General features: G+C 36.4%; 1 protein-coding gene across 4 annotated transcripts in view; it reads right to left on the bottom strand.

The window, feature by feature from the left end:
• The window catches only part of LOC133528380 (uncharacterized), a 563,200-nt gene that overhangs the window by 77,892 nt on the left and 467,104 nt on the right, over positions 1-18,204 (bottom strand). The window lies entirely within an intron of this gene.

Below are 18,204 nucleotides of genomic sequence, written 5' to 3'. Positions count from 1 at the left end.
TGGCTAGAGCTCACTTCGGGTGTTCCACAGGGTGGCATACTTTCTCCTCTTCTCTTCTCTATATTTATAAATTTGATTACTAATAGTCTTAGCTGCTCTTACCATTTGTATGCTGATGACTTGCAACTTTATACGCAAGCAAATACCAAAGACATCGGATGTGCAATCGCTAAAATTAACGACGATCTTAACCGCATCGCTGTTTGGTCCCGTGACTTTGGAATCGCCGTTAACCCCACGAAATGCCAAGGTATAGTTTTGGGAAGCCCCCGCTTACTTTCATCAACCGATCTTTCTCTCGTTGCGCCTATCCTATTCGAAAGCACCGTTATACCTCTGTCAGCGCATGTTAAAAATCTGGGCTTAATTATCGACAGTGGTTTGACATGGGAGCAACATGTGTCTGACGTTAGTCGCAGGGTGACCAATACATTGCGGGCGCTTTACAGGCATAAAAACTTTTTACCGGCAAGTACTAAAATTTTACTTGTTCAGTCCCTAATATTACCAATCATTGACTACGCTGATGTGTGTTGCACTAACATTACACAGGCCTCGCTTTCCAAACTTGATCGTCTCCTCAACAATTGCATCAGATTCGTTTTTAACCTCCGCAAATATGACCATGTCTCTGCTTTTCGCCGTAAACTCCAATGGCTCGCAATTCGTGAACGCAGGTCATTGCGAATTTTATGTACTTTGTATTCAATTTTATTTGACCCAGCTGCACCCAGTTATCTCAGGTCTAAATTTGAATTTATAACAGCCCGTCCTGGTTATGTTTTTCGTGCTTCTCGAACTCTGAAGCTGGCTGTCCTCCCTCATCGGACTGGATTCTTGTCCAACTCATTCACTTGCCAAGCAATACGTCTGTGGAATGCTCTCCCTCTGCCTATTAGACAAGCTCAGAGCAAGCTTTCTTTCAAAAGCAAGTTGCGTAAGCACTTATTTGAAAACATTCGTGACTAAATGTCTGCGTGATATCTCACACTAATAGGTACATTATTATTATATATATGTATGTTTATTTATATATATTGAATATGTATATATGTAGGTATATTTAAAATATATATTTGTGTAAGTATAGTATCATAGTAGTCTCGACTTGTGTCTATTTCCATATCAACTCTTTACAATCCTGCACCAAACTAACTATTTCTGTTTAGCCCAATGGTTGACTGGTAGAGAATGCCTCAAGGCGTTAAGTCCGCCATTTGTACTCTTTTTGTAACTTTGTGCAATAAAGTTTAAACAAACAAACAAACAAACAAACATTTTCAATAAAATAACAAACAAAAGAGGTACGAGTAACACGGAATGTGCTCGATAATGTTAGTAACAAGGAAAGCGTTGTACATAATTATTACATACTTAATTTTATTTAATCAAATCGTAGAAAGATTGTATCTGTGCATTAGATATTTAAACCAGATATTAAGGTGCAAAAGGTTGAGCCACCAGAGTTTTTGAAAAATAGTACCTAGCGCTTTTTTAGATTATAATACGGTTGCCAAAAATTTAATTAGCAAACTTGAGGCCTTTCTCTAGTAAGTTCTTTGATTTGAAACCTGATTTATTGGCTCGATAGATAAAAATTGCGAACATAGACGCGCCTTAAACATTTGTAACAATTTTTGCAGAAAAGCTAAAAATATGAAAATTGCTTCAAAAAATGCGGAATTTGATTTTTTATTGAACTCATCGATTAGGTACTTTTTTTTGTTAAAACTTACAAAAAAATCAAATACAAGAACATGTGATATCCGCGATCCCGGGTACGCACAGTCATTCCGCTCACGTTTATGCCTAGTGAAAGTGAGAGAAGAACCTGAATCCACGGGGCCTTAATCTAGCGTTTTATTACGCGCGTATAATCTCGTTTTTGGAAGCGCGTGTAGGCGCGTACAGGCCAAATGTAGTCAAATGTAGAGCGCGTGTAAGCGCGAAATGCCGAAACGACCGTACTCGCGCAGTAAAAACGCTAGTTCGAAACCGCCCTTCAAATACGCAAATAGAACATACGATTTTGTGATGAAATGTATTGCGATAAACTGATGCGTAGAATTGAATCGATTGTCAATTGTTAACAATGTCACAATTGTGTTACCTAAATAACTATTACTATGGTACCCAGATACATATTCACACATTCACGCTTTCAAACATTCGCGACTCCATGTCTGCGTGATATCTCACACTAGGTACATAATTATTATATATATGTATGTTTATATATATTAAATATGTATATATGTAGGTATATTTAATAAAATGTATATTTGCGTAAGTATAGTATCATAGTAGTCTCGACTTGTGGCTATTTCTATATATTTTTTTTACAATCCCGCACTAAACTAACTTTTTCTGTTTAGCCCAATGGTGACTGGCCTCAAGGCGTTAATTCCGCCATTTGTACTCTTTGTAGATTTGTGCAATAAAGTTTAAATAAATAAATAAATAATTCATAACTCTATACGAGTATTTCTGTCACGACAATAAGTTAAGGGAAAAAAACAAGTGCGAGTCGGACTCGCCCATCGAGGGTTCCGTACTTTTTAGTATTTCTTGTTATAGCGGCAACAGAAATACATCATCTGTGAAAATTTCAACTGTCTAGTTATAACGGTTCATGAGACACAGCAGCAGATGAGTTCATGAGGTGACAGACGGACAGACGGACGGATGGACGGACAGCTGAGCTTTAGTAACAGGGTCCCGTTTTACCCTTTGGGTACGGAATCCTGAAAATAGGAAGAATGGTCTGGCGACTAGTCTAAAATCCAATACTTGCTGCAATAAAAGACAGGCTACCACTACAAAGTCTCTTCCGTCAATTTGGCTGCAGGAAATAAATTGGAAGGCCAAGTGCAGCCGGCAGTAAGTCCGCGTTAGACCGGTATTAGACTGGGGATTGTGCCCGCAGGCCGCCGCAACAAGTGTATACTTGTAGATACAATTTAGTGCACCTTTGTTGTAGTGACTTCGTTTGATTTTGAACCCTAGATAAAAGTACGTACGGTCATTTTCATCATGTCTTTTAAAAACATATCAGAATGCACACTACTGTGGAATATCTATCATATGTATGATAAAAAATATAAACATGGAATGATAGAGATGTGAAATTGGCCAAATCAATGGATTGTAAATATTTACCGAACCGGGCTGGGTTGGGCGAACTTGAATATTGTATACAAACTGTACAGTATATTTTTTAGTCGTTTCGATCAGTAGGCATAATAGTTATTTGTTTAACAAAGCGTAAAGTTGTAGTTTTACTGCTCGTGCTAATATTGATAACCGAGCAATCAAAAGATTTAAAAATGGAACCATGAGGAATCTTGAGCGTTGCGACGGTTTCAATGCACGAGGGTTAAACAAACTTTGCTACCGAGTGAAACACAAAACCGTAAAACATTACAAATCGAATCAAAATAAACGCTATTAAGTATTTATTATTCAAAATCACCACTTAAAAGTCATTTCTGCCAGCCAACATAAGGAAACAACTCAAGATTTGCATAGATTTACTTGATGACTTTTGTAGATATAATGCAACTTTCTGATCCGATTTTGAAGAATAAAGAGAGCATTTACGAGATGTTGTCGTGAAAAAAATGTTATATTGATTTAAATGCTTGAAATTCCTTGTTTTCTGTATTATTTGTAAGAAGGTATCTATGTACATTAACATTCTCCCGCCTCAAATTCCTCTGTTCAAACAGAGCGCTAGTTTGCAAGAATGCCGGTAATTAACTGTAAAATTAGGTAATAACTAACAACATTTCGTAGACCGTCTGAATTTATACCACGTTATTTGCTAATAAATAACATTTTTTGTACCTTGTCGTTTTTCCGGCTCTAGTGTTCGAAAAAATACCTATACGGGTGAAAGCTTGAACGACACGACGGGCATTTTCCATCATGGGGCGCTAAAAGCTCACTTTGATGGGTTTACTGCGAGCATGAAACTGCACTGGAAATAGTCAGAATGAAAAATAACGTAGTCAATACACACGTAAATACTTTTTAGGGTTCCGTACCTCGAAAGGAAAAAACGGAACTCTTATAGGATCACTTTGTTGTCCGTCCGTCCGTCTGTCTGTCTGTCAAGACCCTTTTTCTCAGGAACGCGTGGAGGTATCAAGCAATCATTTATATCAAATACTCAAGTCTACTGTCCCTTGGAGCTGTGAAAAAATCAAACTTCTAAGCCAACGCAATCAAAAGATACAGCTGTTTATGCCGCAAATTTTTGACTCTCGCAAGGGAATCAAAACCTACAGGGTACTTCCCGTGAACTCAGAATCTTGATATTTGGTACGAAGCATCATCTTATGACACAGATAAAGGAAAAATTGCGAAACCATAAATTTTAGTTACATCATATAATTAGTGATTAAACGAACTTACCTGTAAGTGAAGTTCGATCACAATTATATGACCGACTTCCTTCGAAGCAATTAGGTTTACTATTTGTAGCTGGTATCCCACGCTATAGCCTTACACGGATATTAAGAGGATAATTTAAAACGTTGAAATGGCAACACTACCCTCACCACCAGCCGGCCTCGACGGTCGGCCGCCCTCATTCTGTTTTTTTTTTTTTTTTTTTTTTTGTTTAGGGTTGGGCTACATATATACTAGAATGAGGAGGGTGATTACTAATTGCTTCGAAGGAAGTCGGTCATATAATTGTGATCGAACTTCACTTACAGGTAAGTTCGTTTAATCACTAATTATATTTCCCGACTTCCTTCTTCGCAATTAGGTTTACTATTTGTAGGATGTTGAGAGGATATAACAACAACAAAAAAAAATGTACATGAAGAAAAAACTTATACAAATAATTACTATGATGAAGTTAAACATCAAATTTGATATCAGTAATGAACTAATTATTTAACTGGTGACCGAAGAGCTGGCGGTTTCCTCGCACAACGTATCAGTATTGCGATACAACAAGGAAATGCCGCCAGCATCCTTGGCATGCCTCAAGGGCCTATTTTAGATATAAGCTAGTTATAGTAATCATCTGTATATATCCATTATGTATATTTTTATTGTCAATAAATATAATTGATGCAAACACTTATGTAATATGCACATTATTATAATATATCATCATTATCATTGCCGGACAATATAAACCTAGCAAATTTTGCAAAAACTGACGACGAATCAGTCCAGCCGGCAGTTTTTCTAACTGTTTTTACATTAACACCAAGTTTCTTTGCCGCAAAAGTTGTCGCGTGCCGGGTACTATGGGCGCTGAATAACGCAGTATCTATACCACTGTTATGCAAAGTGTATTTTATCCAATGGCTAAATCTTTGAGACGAAATTTTTTCATGTGGTCTCTTATGACTGATGAACAAAAAGTTTTGGCTACGCTGACGCAATAACTTTGTCTTTTCTATATAACATACAAGAGCTCGTCCTGGACAAATCTCAGGCCTTTCGTTAAAGAAAGGGAGTTTGAGCACAGGTTGTAAAGCATTTGCTCTCGATGTCTTTATGATGTCAGGAATTTTTATGATAATTTCCGAATTCTCATAAGCTTGTATGTTATATAATTTAATTAAAATCAAGTTTGGACACGATGCGCAGTCACTAATGCTAACAAAGTGGAAGTTTTCATAGACAAAATTTGCAAATCAAGACATTCGTTTGGCCATTTATCGGCTAAATAAGATAAAACAATATTTGGATTCCACGTCAAAGAATACGTTGGAGCAGTAGGTCTTAATCTAAACACACCTCGCATAAAACGTTTGATTCTTTGATCATTAACAACAGGGCCTAGAATAAGTCTTAAAGCTGATTTATATGAATTAATAGAACCGTATTTTGCACCTTTTTCGAAGGTAAGGGACATAAAATTTATTATAGTTATAACAGAGCAAGCAAAATAATCGTATTTTTTCAAATTAAAAGCACGTATACAGCAATCATATTGTCTACAGCATTAGGAGACATTTGTTGCTTTAGTAATGCTTGCCGGATAATTTGACGGCAACTAGGATAAGAGTCTCGTGTAGACTGTGAGCAGATTAGAAAGGAGATGTCAGAAGGTTTATGTTTGGTCCGAAATGTAATGTTTCAGCAATTGTTATTTTTTGCAGTAACGGAAACCAGGCTTGGGTAGGCCAACATGGTACAACGACAATACCTTCAGCTTTATCTGATATTATTTTTTGCAACATTTTTAAAATCATTGAAAATGGTGGAAAGGCTTAAAAGGACAAATTCGACCAGGAAACCGTGAAAGCGTCGACCACCCAGGCATCAGGGTCGTTTTTCCATGAAATGTAAATGTGACACTTCGCATTTGACTGACTGGCGAAAATATCAACATCTGGTTTCCCAAAATGGTTAAGAATATTTTCATACGCCGAAATACACAATTCCCATTCAGTACAAAAAATCTGCTTCCTGGTTATTTTCTAGTATTTATGTAAGACGCATAAATCATTATTCTACGCCTTTCACACCATTTCCATATGTCCCTGGATATTTTGTTAAAATGTGGGGTATTGTATATTACCCATTCTGCTAATACACGATATTTCAGTGACATTATCTATTCAAGTACCTTTATATGTAAATTGATCTCTTCTGCCTGATGAAAACCTGATGCTTCATGGCCACTGCAAAAAACACCCCAGCCAGCTCCAGAAGCATCGGAAAAAAAAATACTTTTTTTTTTTTTTAATTCGTAGAAACGCAATGGATTGTGGCCACGTTGAATGTTTTGTAACCACAAAGATATATCCGAATTTAAATATTGAGGTAATGTTGTTTTTTGTTGAGATGTTTTTTTTTTTTTTTTATCATAGGATTATCTTTATAATTATGATGAACTGGTACCAAAAAGTAAGCATCATTCATATCTATATTTGCCATATAACAATTTTTTGTAATTAGTTTAGTGTCTGTCCTATAATCTTCCATTTTAAAATTACTTGTAGTGATATATTAATTTAACCGTTTTAAGTTTAAAATAAATCGTTTGTCGCCGTTAGGTTTTGGAACCAAAAATATACTTGACAGAAATTCATCAGAACGATGTGAGCATTTTTCAATAGCATTTATTTTTATCCGAGTGTTCCTGGGACGATTTAGGATACACTACTGGCTTACAGTTGTCAACTGGTGTGGTAGTAAGAGGTATTTTAAAATAACCGTCTAACCAAGATATGATTGTAGGATCATAGGTTACTTGGAGTCAGTTCGTAACAAAATGCTTGAGTCGTCCGCAGTATATTACCTCAGGCTCTAGTGCCTCCTGGACCTCCTGGCCGGTAACCGCTCCGACTTTTCCCGCTGTTGAAAGCTCCCACTGGTCGCCGGACGCCGCGTCGAAGGTCTCTGGTACTCCTGTTTGTTGGGGGCTCTTCGAGACCTTGTTGTCGAGTTTAAACGGCTGCTATACTGGTTGCTATTGTAGTTTTTACGTTTAGTAAAGTTATTAATATTAAACTTCTGAGAATTTTTCATTTTTAGCTTGCTTTAAAACAGATCCTGATTCTTTAATTGTTTTTGCCGATTTTAATTGCTCAGTTATGTTGCTACCGAACAAAATTTTTGTCGCGAGAACTTTCGGTAATAATATCTTTAAGATCAGCGTTAATAGCCGCAGTAACGAACCCACGACGGGTTTTAGTCTCACAAAAATGACTATCGCAAAGAATGCGACAAGCGTCGCCCAATGGCTTAATTTTTTGTGTCGAAGTTTCCTTGTTTATTACAAATTCAACTGCTTGGGACAAGGCAGTTAAAGCAGTACCTATTTGTTTTTGTTTTACCGATAATGCGGCATCTCTTTTTATCATGAAGTCTGATAAAGCCACTTTAGCCTCCGGATTAAGAATAGGCGAGACCAGATATTCACAATTTTTTGGAATTAAATATTCCTTTAGCAATTTGTCCATTACTTCTTTCGGTAGGCCCTTGATAAAGATTTCCTGCCACCTGGAGGCTATATCCTTATGTATGGGTTTACCGAAATCAATTTCCGGTTCAGGCACGTCACCCAGCAATAAAAGAACATTTTCGTTAAGCGCAAGGTCGGCGACCTCTGACGTGCAAGGAACCTCAGGCGCTGCATCCGTCGCTGATGCCGGCGAGGGGTTCGGTCCTGCAGACGTGGGGGGCGCGCGCGCTTGTTGCATCGCCACGCCACTCGGGCCGGCCACGGGCTCCGTCGACACGCTGCTCATTCTTCGTCCCGCGATCCCTTCGACGGCGCTGCGTCGGTGCGCGCCGCTCCAGCGGAACGAGTACAGTACAGACTTGTTCTGCGCCAATAGGCGAATGCTCTTTTAGGTAAATCTTTTATAGGTATTGCTTAGCCCCAGTTGGACAAAGCGTGCTTATGAATGTATGAAGAAGACATCCCATACGGATGTCTCGCAACATAAAACAGCATTTTTTAACGAAGAAGTATAGTCCTGAAAGTATCGACCCCATACAGGACGAACGTATCACATTTCTTTATATTTAGTGGCTAATCAAACCGCCATGCGTGTAGGTACGAAACGTTCTTATATTGTATGAAGAAGACACCCCGTGCAGATGTCTCGCATCATAAAAGAACATTTTGAGTAAAAGTATCTACCCCATACGGGAAGAACGTAACACTCATTATCTATGTTTACGTCGAATCGCAAAGAAAAAAATATACATTGAGGGTAGATTAATCTACGTATATTACTAACCTTGTTCATCTTCGTCATCCGATGACGATGTGAAAATAACTCGACGACGATCTTTTTTACGCGAAAGTTGCTGTTCTAGTCTTCTGATTTTTTCTCATATTTCTTGATCCGAATCCAAATCACTTTTCCTCTTCCTATGCGCCATCTTGAGAAATGTTTGAATATTCGATACGACGTGTTAAGGCTATGCACGGAAAAAACAGAATGAGGGCGGCCGACCGTCGAGGCCGGCTGGTGGTGAGGGTAGTGTTGCCATTTCAACGTTTTAAATTATCCTCTTAATATCCGTGTAAGGCTATAGCGTGGGATACCAGCTACAAATAGTAAACCTAATTGCGAAGAAGGAAGTCGGGAAATATAATAACAAACCTGTATGTATATATTATTATATGATGTAACTAAAAACCTAGCGCACCGGTTTTTCCGACTCGCACTTGGCCGGTTTTATTATATAATTTTTATGATGTAATATGCGTAAGTGAAATAGTTTTTTAACGAAACTATAAAATCGTTATTTTCTACTCCAGCACTTCTATTTGTCGATTAAATGACTGCCAGTCGTGATATCGAAATCAGCTTCGTAAGAAGCGCGGCGCTTGGGGGCCTTTGTCTATAAGGTCATGGTTATAACAACAGTGTTGTTAGGAATATAACTGTTGTTTCGTGCTGACCTGCTGACTTCTAGGCAAACCAATATTTACTTTGAGTTTAGGTGTTTGCTGCTGTATTAAATACATATTTTGTGCAAGGTACATAATTAGGTCTTAAAGTTCTCGGGCCTGTCTTTACAAAACTCAAATTTGTTTCGTTTTATAACTGCCGAAGTTATTAAGTTTAGTTTTAGCATCCTTATTAATAACTGTTGCACTACCTAAATACTATTATTGCATTTAATAATACCTAACAATATTCTAAAGTCTATTCTTCTAAAGTAAATTGATATCGTTAACAGCTGAGCGAGCTAGCTTAAGAACCTATCCGCGCACTCTCTTAATAAAGCTCCATGTAAATAAGGATTAAAATCCTCTTATCTCTTGCTCGATAAGCGCCAGGCAGAAGCACAATACATTGATAAAATTTCCGAATTTCTACCCCATTTCCTGCCAAAGGATAAACGGCCTTGTTCTACACATATCAAGTTTATATTTCCGTTAATATTAAGTCAACAAACTGAGTTTGCTACAGTTATTTCAGTGGTATCTTGACATTCTGATGCTTTGAAAAGTTACGAAGTTAAAAAGGCTGGGGTAGAGAAGAGATTTTCGTGAAGTTCAATTACAAGAGGTCACGTGGGAAATCGGCGGAATCTTGGAACATATAAAATGTCACCAATGGGAGTACCTATTGTGTTAGCGACAAATTAGAATTACTAGCGCCACTTGGATGCTTAAGTTGCTTAAAGTCATGAAACTTCACTAATGATTCGTTATTAATTTATACAACCAGGGCTACACTATTCTGTATTTTATGGGTTCCGTAGACAAAATGGCAAAAATGTCAGTAAAAAGTTAAAACCAACGTGTGTCACATAATTCAAAGGTTTAATTTTAAAGGTTTAAAAGTAGATGGTACATTTTTAACTTATATTAGGTTCGCCAAGCTTACATTTAACGGCGATATAAGGCACTCATTTTCAAAGTTAGTACCTTAATCTAAATTATATGATTAATTTATATTAGTAAGGTGAATAACCCAAAAAAATCTGTCCTTTTTATAAGAAAGGACGTAAGTGCCGCGAAGGTACGCACTTTTGCTTCTATGGCCTTTCATATTGTATGAAGGTACGGAACCCTCCATTATGCGTGGCCCGACACTTGGCCAATTTCATGTAGTTTATGATCAGGGATTGAGGGTTTTAACATAGGTATTTGACGCAAACTTTAGTGGGCTTACTGTGGCATGTGTGACTAGGTCCTATGTAAAATAGTCCTTTAATAATTAATATCCAATTTATATTTTTTCATTTTCATTTATTTGGATAAAGCGGTATATTCTAAAAATATAAACAAACCAATTTACTTTTTTTTTACTTTTATTTATTTAAAGAACGGGCATGGTTTTATGAATAATGTGGACACTTAAACCTAGTGTTTACATTTGTTATAAATTAAGGTACTGGGAAGGTTGGAAACCTTCACAGTCTCGTGGTAGATAACTGGCAACGATTATTTGAATTCAGAACTATCGCCCTGCTGAAGGAATAAATATCTGCAGGCGATTTCATTCTGTAAGAGCATCTGACTTACAATTAGTCGATATTGCTGTTATTAGTCTTGAAGAAAAAAAGATCATTATATATTATCAGCAGTGATCGGTTATTTGTATTCTCCCTCGCGGGATATCGAGTAGAAAAGTTAATATAGATACGACAGTTTCCCGCGATACCGAACAAACCGTACAAAAATAAAACAATTTAAATTATCTCTAAGGAATTTTTTACTCTTACATGACAACCAGTTGAGACAAAACCTTCTATTCTTTTCCTAATCTCAACATTTTATTTAAAGCAAAATATATTAAAACCTCCACAAAGTATTAGCTTATATATCTGTCATGATGGAAAAAATACTTCAAAATCTTGACATTGACATTTCATTATTTTCTCTGGATTTCAGTTCTAATTATTTTTGGTGAGCAATAAAACCATTTGACATTGTGGACATTGTTTTTCTCAAACTACCTCTCAGTTGAAAGAAGTGTAATTCACTTTTTGATAACGAATTCATTTATTCAAACAATTAACCCGTAGTAACCATATATTAGCTGATAGACACGCGTACTTACTCGCCGAACTTTTATCCAAACGGTACAAAATGTGCCGCTTTGGAGGCAGCAAATGCTCATTTGTTCGATTTACACAAAAGAACGGTGAGTAAGTACTCCTCTATCAGCTACTTAGATGTTTTAAAGTGTAATAAAATAAACACATTGTATTTTTTTGCCTTTTCTAACAACATAAAGCCCGGATTCCCGGGGCATATCCATTCTAACATAATGATTGAGGTCGTTCACCCCATGTCGAATCCAAAAAACCGATCACTGATTATCAGAAATCTACCTCGAGTGTTTACATTCCCCACCTCAGTTAGACCCTATCCTTTTACAGTACCTATCTATTCATATTTTAGTAAAAATAATCTTCGTGAAAATATTACTTATGTTAGTTATCTTTAAGAAAATATTTGTCATAATCATTAATTACATAATGATTTCCATTTCTATATAATCCGAATATACATATCTAAACAAACTCGGATGTGTTGTCCTGACCCAAATGTTTAGTACTCGTAACGTAGTGACCGGAATAATATTCAATTTTTCCTTTTTTCACGCCCCTTTAAACACGATTTTTACCCTATCAATCTGAGCGCCAGGTTTATATTTAAATTGAAAAACATATTGACAACTTGGCAAAAGCCAGTTTATTGATTTTATTTAGTATTGTACATGTATTACAGTTTGTTGGTTTACTAGTAGCTTGTTTGTTCGAGTAGAGCTTACTACTAGCCCCGATGGAAATTAGTTCGTCTAATTCCACACAAATATTTTGTTTATTATACTAAATTTAACACATGAAGATCAAATGACTTTCAGCACAAAAGGTGTTTGGATAACTACATAAGTATTAATTAGCATTAAACATTGGTGATTTTTTAACTAAAACATTTTTTTTGTGCAAACGGAAGAACCTCAAAAAATATTAAACTAGATGGTTGACATATGCATGGGGACTAGTATTATAATAAATAAATAAATAATATTATAGGACATTATTACACAAATTGACTAAGTCCCACAGTAAGCTCAATAAGGCTTGTGTTGAGGGTACTTAGACAACGATATATATAATATATAAATATTTATAATACTTAAATACATAGAAAACACCCATGACTCAGGAACAAATATCCATGCTCATCACACGAATAAATTCCCTTACCAGGATTTGAACCCGGGACCATCAGCTTCGTAGGCAGGGTCACTACCCACTAGGCCAAACCGGTCGTCAATATTATATGAATCAAGAATCGAAAAATGTCAAACAAGGGGGATTAATATACAATAAATTGTGTACAAATATTTTCCAAAATGTAAATATCTGGAAATAAAAATGGGGACTACATTTGTAGTCGTCTATTATCGACTTAAAATAGTTGAGGAGGGCTTTTACTTTGTCGTTGGGCAAGCTGAAGCTAATTTCGAAGCCTTTCTTTGAGACCTCTAGAATAAGCTCCTGATTGGTCTCAAAATAATGTAGGTATTTCGGTGGAATTTGAGTTCTATTTATGCACCGTGGTCAAAAATGTTGTGACAAACTAACTGCCAGATTACTTAACTACAAATTTTACTTTTTATAAATTTCTGTTTTTAATACCTAATTGATAACAAGATAACCTAAGCAGGGAACATACGAGTACAAAATTGACAAAGCAGCGTGCTAGCCATGGAAGAGGAAAACGACTTCCGTGCTGAGATAAGGAAAAGAGGATGATAATGTGCTCATTCGATCTACTCCTCTCGAAAAACATGTACCGAATGCACGTATGGGTGATTTATGTTCAAAGACAAGTACGAGATTTTGCGAATGCTTTTCCAATTCTTTTTTTCAAATCAACTCGATTTTAGTGTTCTATATATGTACATAATATACTCGTATATCGTACACTAAACACATTGAACATGTTTGCATGAAGGTATGTACGTGTGTATATTTGTGTCGTATGCTCCACCATAGGGCTAAACTACTGTTTCTGTAAAGTCAATTTTGTCGAATGAGGTGACAATCGACTATCTAGTCTACAAGTGAGTGATTTGATATAAGAAGGTGATGAGTTTTCACGTATTTCCTTGTTAATTTTACATACGAGTAGGTCTTTAGACCACGTTGTTGCAGAAGTTTTCGCCCTATTTACGGTATCTACCTGAGACAGGCTTGTGCGGCAATATCCAAAGGCTTATTCATAAAACACAACTGCAACCGAAATTTAACTACATAGTTCAGTCATCGTTTTATCTTTTTCTCTTATGAATAGCGATGAAAATGGCGAAAGATGCATGTTGTTGCTTTCGAAACTTTGTATCATTCCTATAAATTATATGTCACTTAAATAAATAAATAAACTGACGTTTGTCTGGCAAATATAATCATACATGTATAATAGCTGTTATATACTGTGTATTTTACATATTTATGTCATCATTATATGATTAATGAATAACCCTACGAAAAGGAATGAAAAGTCATCTGTTTGTATAAGAGCCAATACATAGGTACTGAATCACTATTCATAATATAATATAATAATGCGAAAAATATAAATTTGCGAAAGATTTAACCGAAAATACGCAAGGAAAGATACTGCATTTTATTGAAAAATACAGGGGCGTTTGAAAGATACGTGTATTTTTCATGACATTTTCATAGCTACTTATGAAGCAATAATGCTGTTAAGGACGCGTTTTGTAAAGCGTTATGTGACACTGTACGAGACCCAAATTAAAGATAAAACAAAACAAGACACGCGACAAAGGAATCGATGGACACAGAGTACCGGGAGAAGTTATAAGCTGACTGTGGGGCAAATTAAAAAAGCCAATATTATGTTATTACTCTACCAGGATACGTGGGTGGGTACGGTGGCGGGTTTGGGTCATCCAACACTTGCGGTGATAAACAAAACGAACTCACTACGCTGTCACTGTCACAACATAATTACCTATCGGCTTTTAAAAAAAAAAAAAGTGAAAAGCGTAAGGGAAGAATTATGGCCAAGAGGCCCACTGAAATTATAGTTATCACGTTCAATAAAATTGAGCTTTGCTAGAGTTAAAAATATTTTTTAACCTCAATTTTAGAATGCATGGAAATATTATTATTAAGTAACCAATGCAATACTAATATGTGCGTGTTGTAAACTGATATTTTCTCATTTGAATATATTAATTAAATTGACATAATGTATTTCAAATTATTGAAGTGAATTTTAAGTTTAAATTAATTTTCATTCCTAACTAATCCTCTACTCTCCCATATTGAGTCGAATAATACATTATGAATAGATAATGGTACTAAAATGAAATAGGTACATATAACCGGTATTAATTTGAATATCACCGCCCAGCTCCACGTGGTATCAACGCTTATGCAAATATGAGCCGACTAGAATTAACATACGAATTACAAATATAACTGATTCTAGACAATACTCATCTCTGAATACATGAGTGAGGAAACGCACGGCAGCTATATAGAGAGTAAGTTGTTCATCTGGTTGTATTATGTTTCAAATATATGAGGAAGATAAATTACATTGAATGGTTTATAAACTATTTGGGTATGGAACTTAAACCTCACTACTGTCTCTTATACAGTTTTTTTTTAATGCCGAGGCTAAACAAAGTCAGAAAAGTTAGTGAATAAATAGTAAAATAATAAACCGTACACCGTAAAAACCCGTTTTTCCTAGATAAAACTAGTTTTCCGTATCACTTTGGTAAAAACGCGTTTTCACTAGTTACAAATAGTTTTCGCAAAATGCCTTGTTGAAAACTAGTTTTAACTACGACTTTTCGTCAAAACTAGTTTTCACAAGGAGCCTTGATAGAACACGTAGCACAGTACGTGATATACCTACTACAGGTTACGGCGTAGCATTTATTAGCAGCTACAGCTACATGCGACTGAGATAGAAACACCCCTTCAGATTACTCGGAAAAAATGAAAACAAAAGAACGAGAATTAACATGACAGGTTACATTCTTTGTTCCTTAAATTCCGATAACCTCTGAGTAGGTTTGCGTTTTTGGCGTTTTGGCTACGACCTCTCAAACGGCCGCGTCATTATGAAACTATTACGCCTGTCGTTTAAATGAGATAGTGAGATAAGACGTTATTAGTACTAAAATCATGCTCTGCTTGCTCTGGTCTGAGGACTTCATAAACCATTTTCTCAAATCAAATAAATACTACGTACACTCTTCATAGCTCGCTCTACTACTTAAAAAAATTTTTTATGATTCTAAGTTATCTATGTTAGTAAGTTGATTTAGCAAAGCAAATGGAATCGCAACAAAATTCAGGGTTATATCGGTTTCGGCGTTCGATGATTGATTGTCCGGCGGGTCCGCGTTATGATAAGCTACGTTTAAAGTGCGAGCAGCTAAGTTCGAGTTTCTCTAGCCATATTTTAAACTCGAGCTTTCTTGCTACAATACAATAATATATAATTTTTACTGGTTACACGAGATAATGCTGGGCGGGTCCTTCAGGAAACATACAATCAAACAAATAATTGTACGTTTTTTACACTCACATCGCGTGTATTTACTTTTTTTTTTGAGTGAGAAGGAGTAATTCGATAGATAAAAAAAGTCTAGGGGCTGTAAACAATTTGCAATTCAGCGGGGCGCCATAGTACATGCGTACCTGCGTCCAACACATTTTAGAATAAGGTCACTTCTGTGGGCAATACAATTACAGTTAACGACTCAGGTACATATAGATATCCCGTATCAAGTACTGAAAAATTGTATCCCGCCCGTAAAGGGCATAAAAATTAGCCTTAGGTTCCCTTAACTTTACGATGTCTACAGGAAAGACGCGAACGAGTTTGAGAGACTTAAAAATAGGCGATACCGAGCGAACACTAAAAGTACCTTTTAGGTAGGTACCATCGCCCACACTGTAAACTGTCCATCGGTGGACCTTATTATAAAAGGCATAAGGTCCACCGATGGACACATAGGAGTGTTGCTGTTTGTACATAACACTTATACATCTAATCATATGTAAATCGAAAATAAGCTTGGACCATCAGAAACCTTTGACTGTGATTGTTTCAATTTTTCATTCATGCATCTTATCAGTTACAATTCAGGCAGCTCGAGTTTTCACATCTCGAATCCAACCCACTGCACGATTATCTTATTCGTCCCATCTCTACGAGGGGTCATCAATAACCCTGAGATCAAGCAAACAGCGCTTGATAGAGTTGTCATCGAGATGACTGCGTGATGAAAGGTAAAGGATTTGGCCGGTGAGTAATGCGATCTGTTGACTCAGCAAGACTGGTACCTAACGGAGAAATGCGCAGTTTCCCTATCTTTCAAAAACTCGTTGATTCTTCCGCGCTTTAGGCTTTTTTTTATTTCAGTTTACTTTCTTTTGTATAGGTATATAATATAGAAAATTATTGATTATAACATTATTTTTGGCTAGCTAGTCGTGGAATTGGGTGGACGATATTCGGAAGATTGCGGGTCACTTCTGGATGAGATTAGCTCGGGACCGGGACAAGTGGCGTACTAGAAGAGAGGCCTATTCTCAGCAATCGGCGATAAAGGTACTGATATGATGATGGTGAGTCGTGGGATGGGACATGATATTGAGTTAAATTAAACATGGTTACCGTTATTTTGCCGAGTCATATTACAAGTGTTTTTATGCAATTCGATGCAGTGCGATATTCAGTCTCGCAGAAACAGAAATTTAGAAAAAATGTAATTTCGATCATACTTGGTAAGCTATGCGGTCCGTAAATGCGGCTGTAATGTACTTTCTGAAGGAAGAGAGAAAGAAGAAGAGAAGTGTTATTTTTTCCCCTTTTATTTTTTGTATTGTATTTATTTATTGCATTTCACATGTACTTACATTACAGGTATTTCAAGTACTTAAAGTATAGGTAGGTACGCAAATGATACATGTAACCGTCATGGGCGCAGCAATGAAGGTAGGTACGGAGACTGCTTACCATCAGGCGGGCCGTATGCTTGTTTGCCACCGACGTAGTATATATAAAAAAAAGGTAGGATCGATTCGAGCCTTATTCACAAGTGTGATGAAAAACATTGTGTGTGCTACGGGTGGAACGCGTATTAAATAAGCCTCCTCCTTCGACTTCGGACTTCAATTTACACTCTTTTTTCGTAAATTCTTGTTTACCGCCGCGCCGTTAATACAAAATGTACTATCACACGTAAGTATTCAGATTATATATCGTTATGTTCGTTGGATCGGAGATATCATAACTTAAGTTTTGTACGACTTGACTCGACGCGGTGAAAATTTAAATTTATCTTTCAATTTAATAAATGTACGTAATATCAATACGTCAAGTGCCGCATCGGAATACACAGGTAATTTCAGAGGAAATACGATATTCCAGAAAAGCAATTATGGCGTAGGGCGTGCGCTTCATTGCAAATAATATGCTCCATGCTTGAACAATAGTTAATGTAGAAATCAAATTCCAAGGAAGATATTTGACTAGAGAATTATATGCACAGATTTTTTCATGTATGCATGTAAGAGATATAATAGAATAAATACTTAAAAAATCTACAAAATAAAATATTAACTGTTTTTTATTTTCACGTTTTAAGAGAACCAACAGGTTCCATAATAATACTATAATTCCGAAATCAGACGTTAACGTAAATACCTACCTTTGAAAGCAGTTAGCTCGGTGCTCACTATACTAAT

The sequence above is a fragment of the Cydia pomonella genome, chromosome 19 (genome assembly GCF_033807575.1).
Source record: "Cydia pomonella isolate Wapato2018A chromosome 19, ilCydPomo1, whole genome shotgun sequence".
Classification (NCBI taxonomy): Eukaryota; Metazoa; Arthropoda; class Insecta; order Lepidoptera; family Tortricidae; genus Cydia; species Cydia pomonella.
This window is presented reverse-complemented; position numbering and strand designations above follow the sequence as displayed.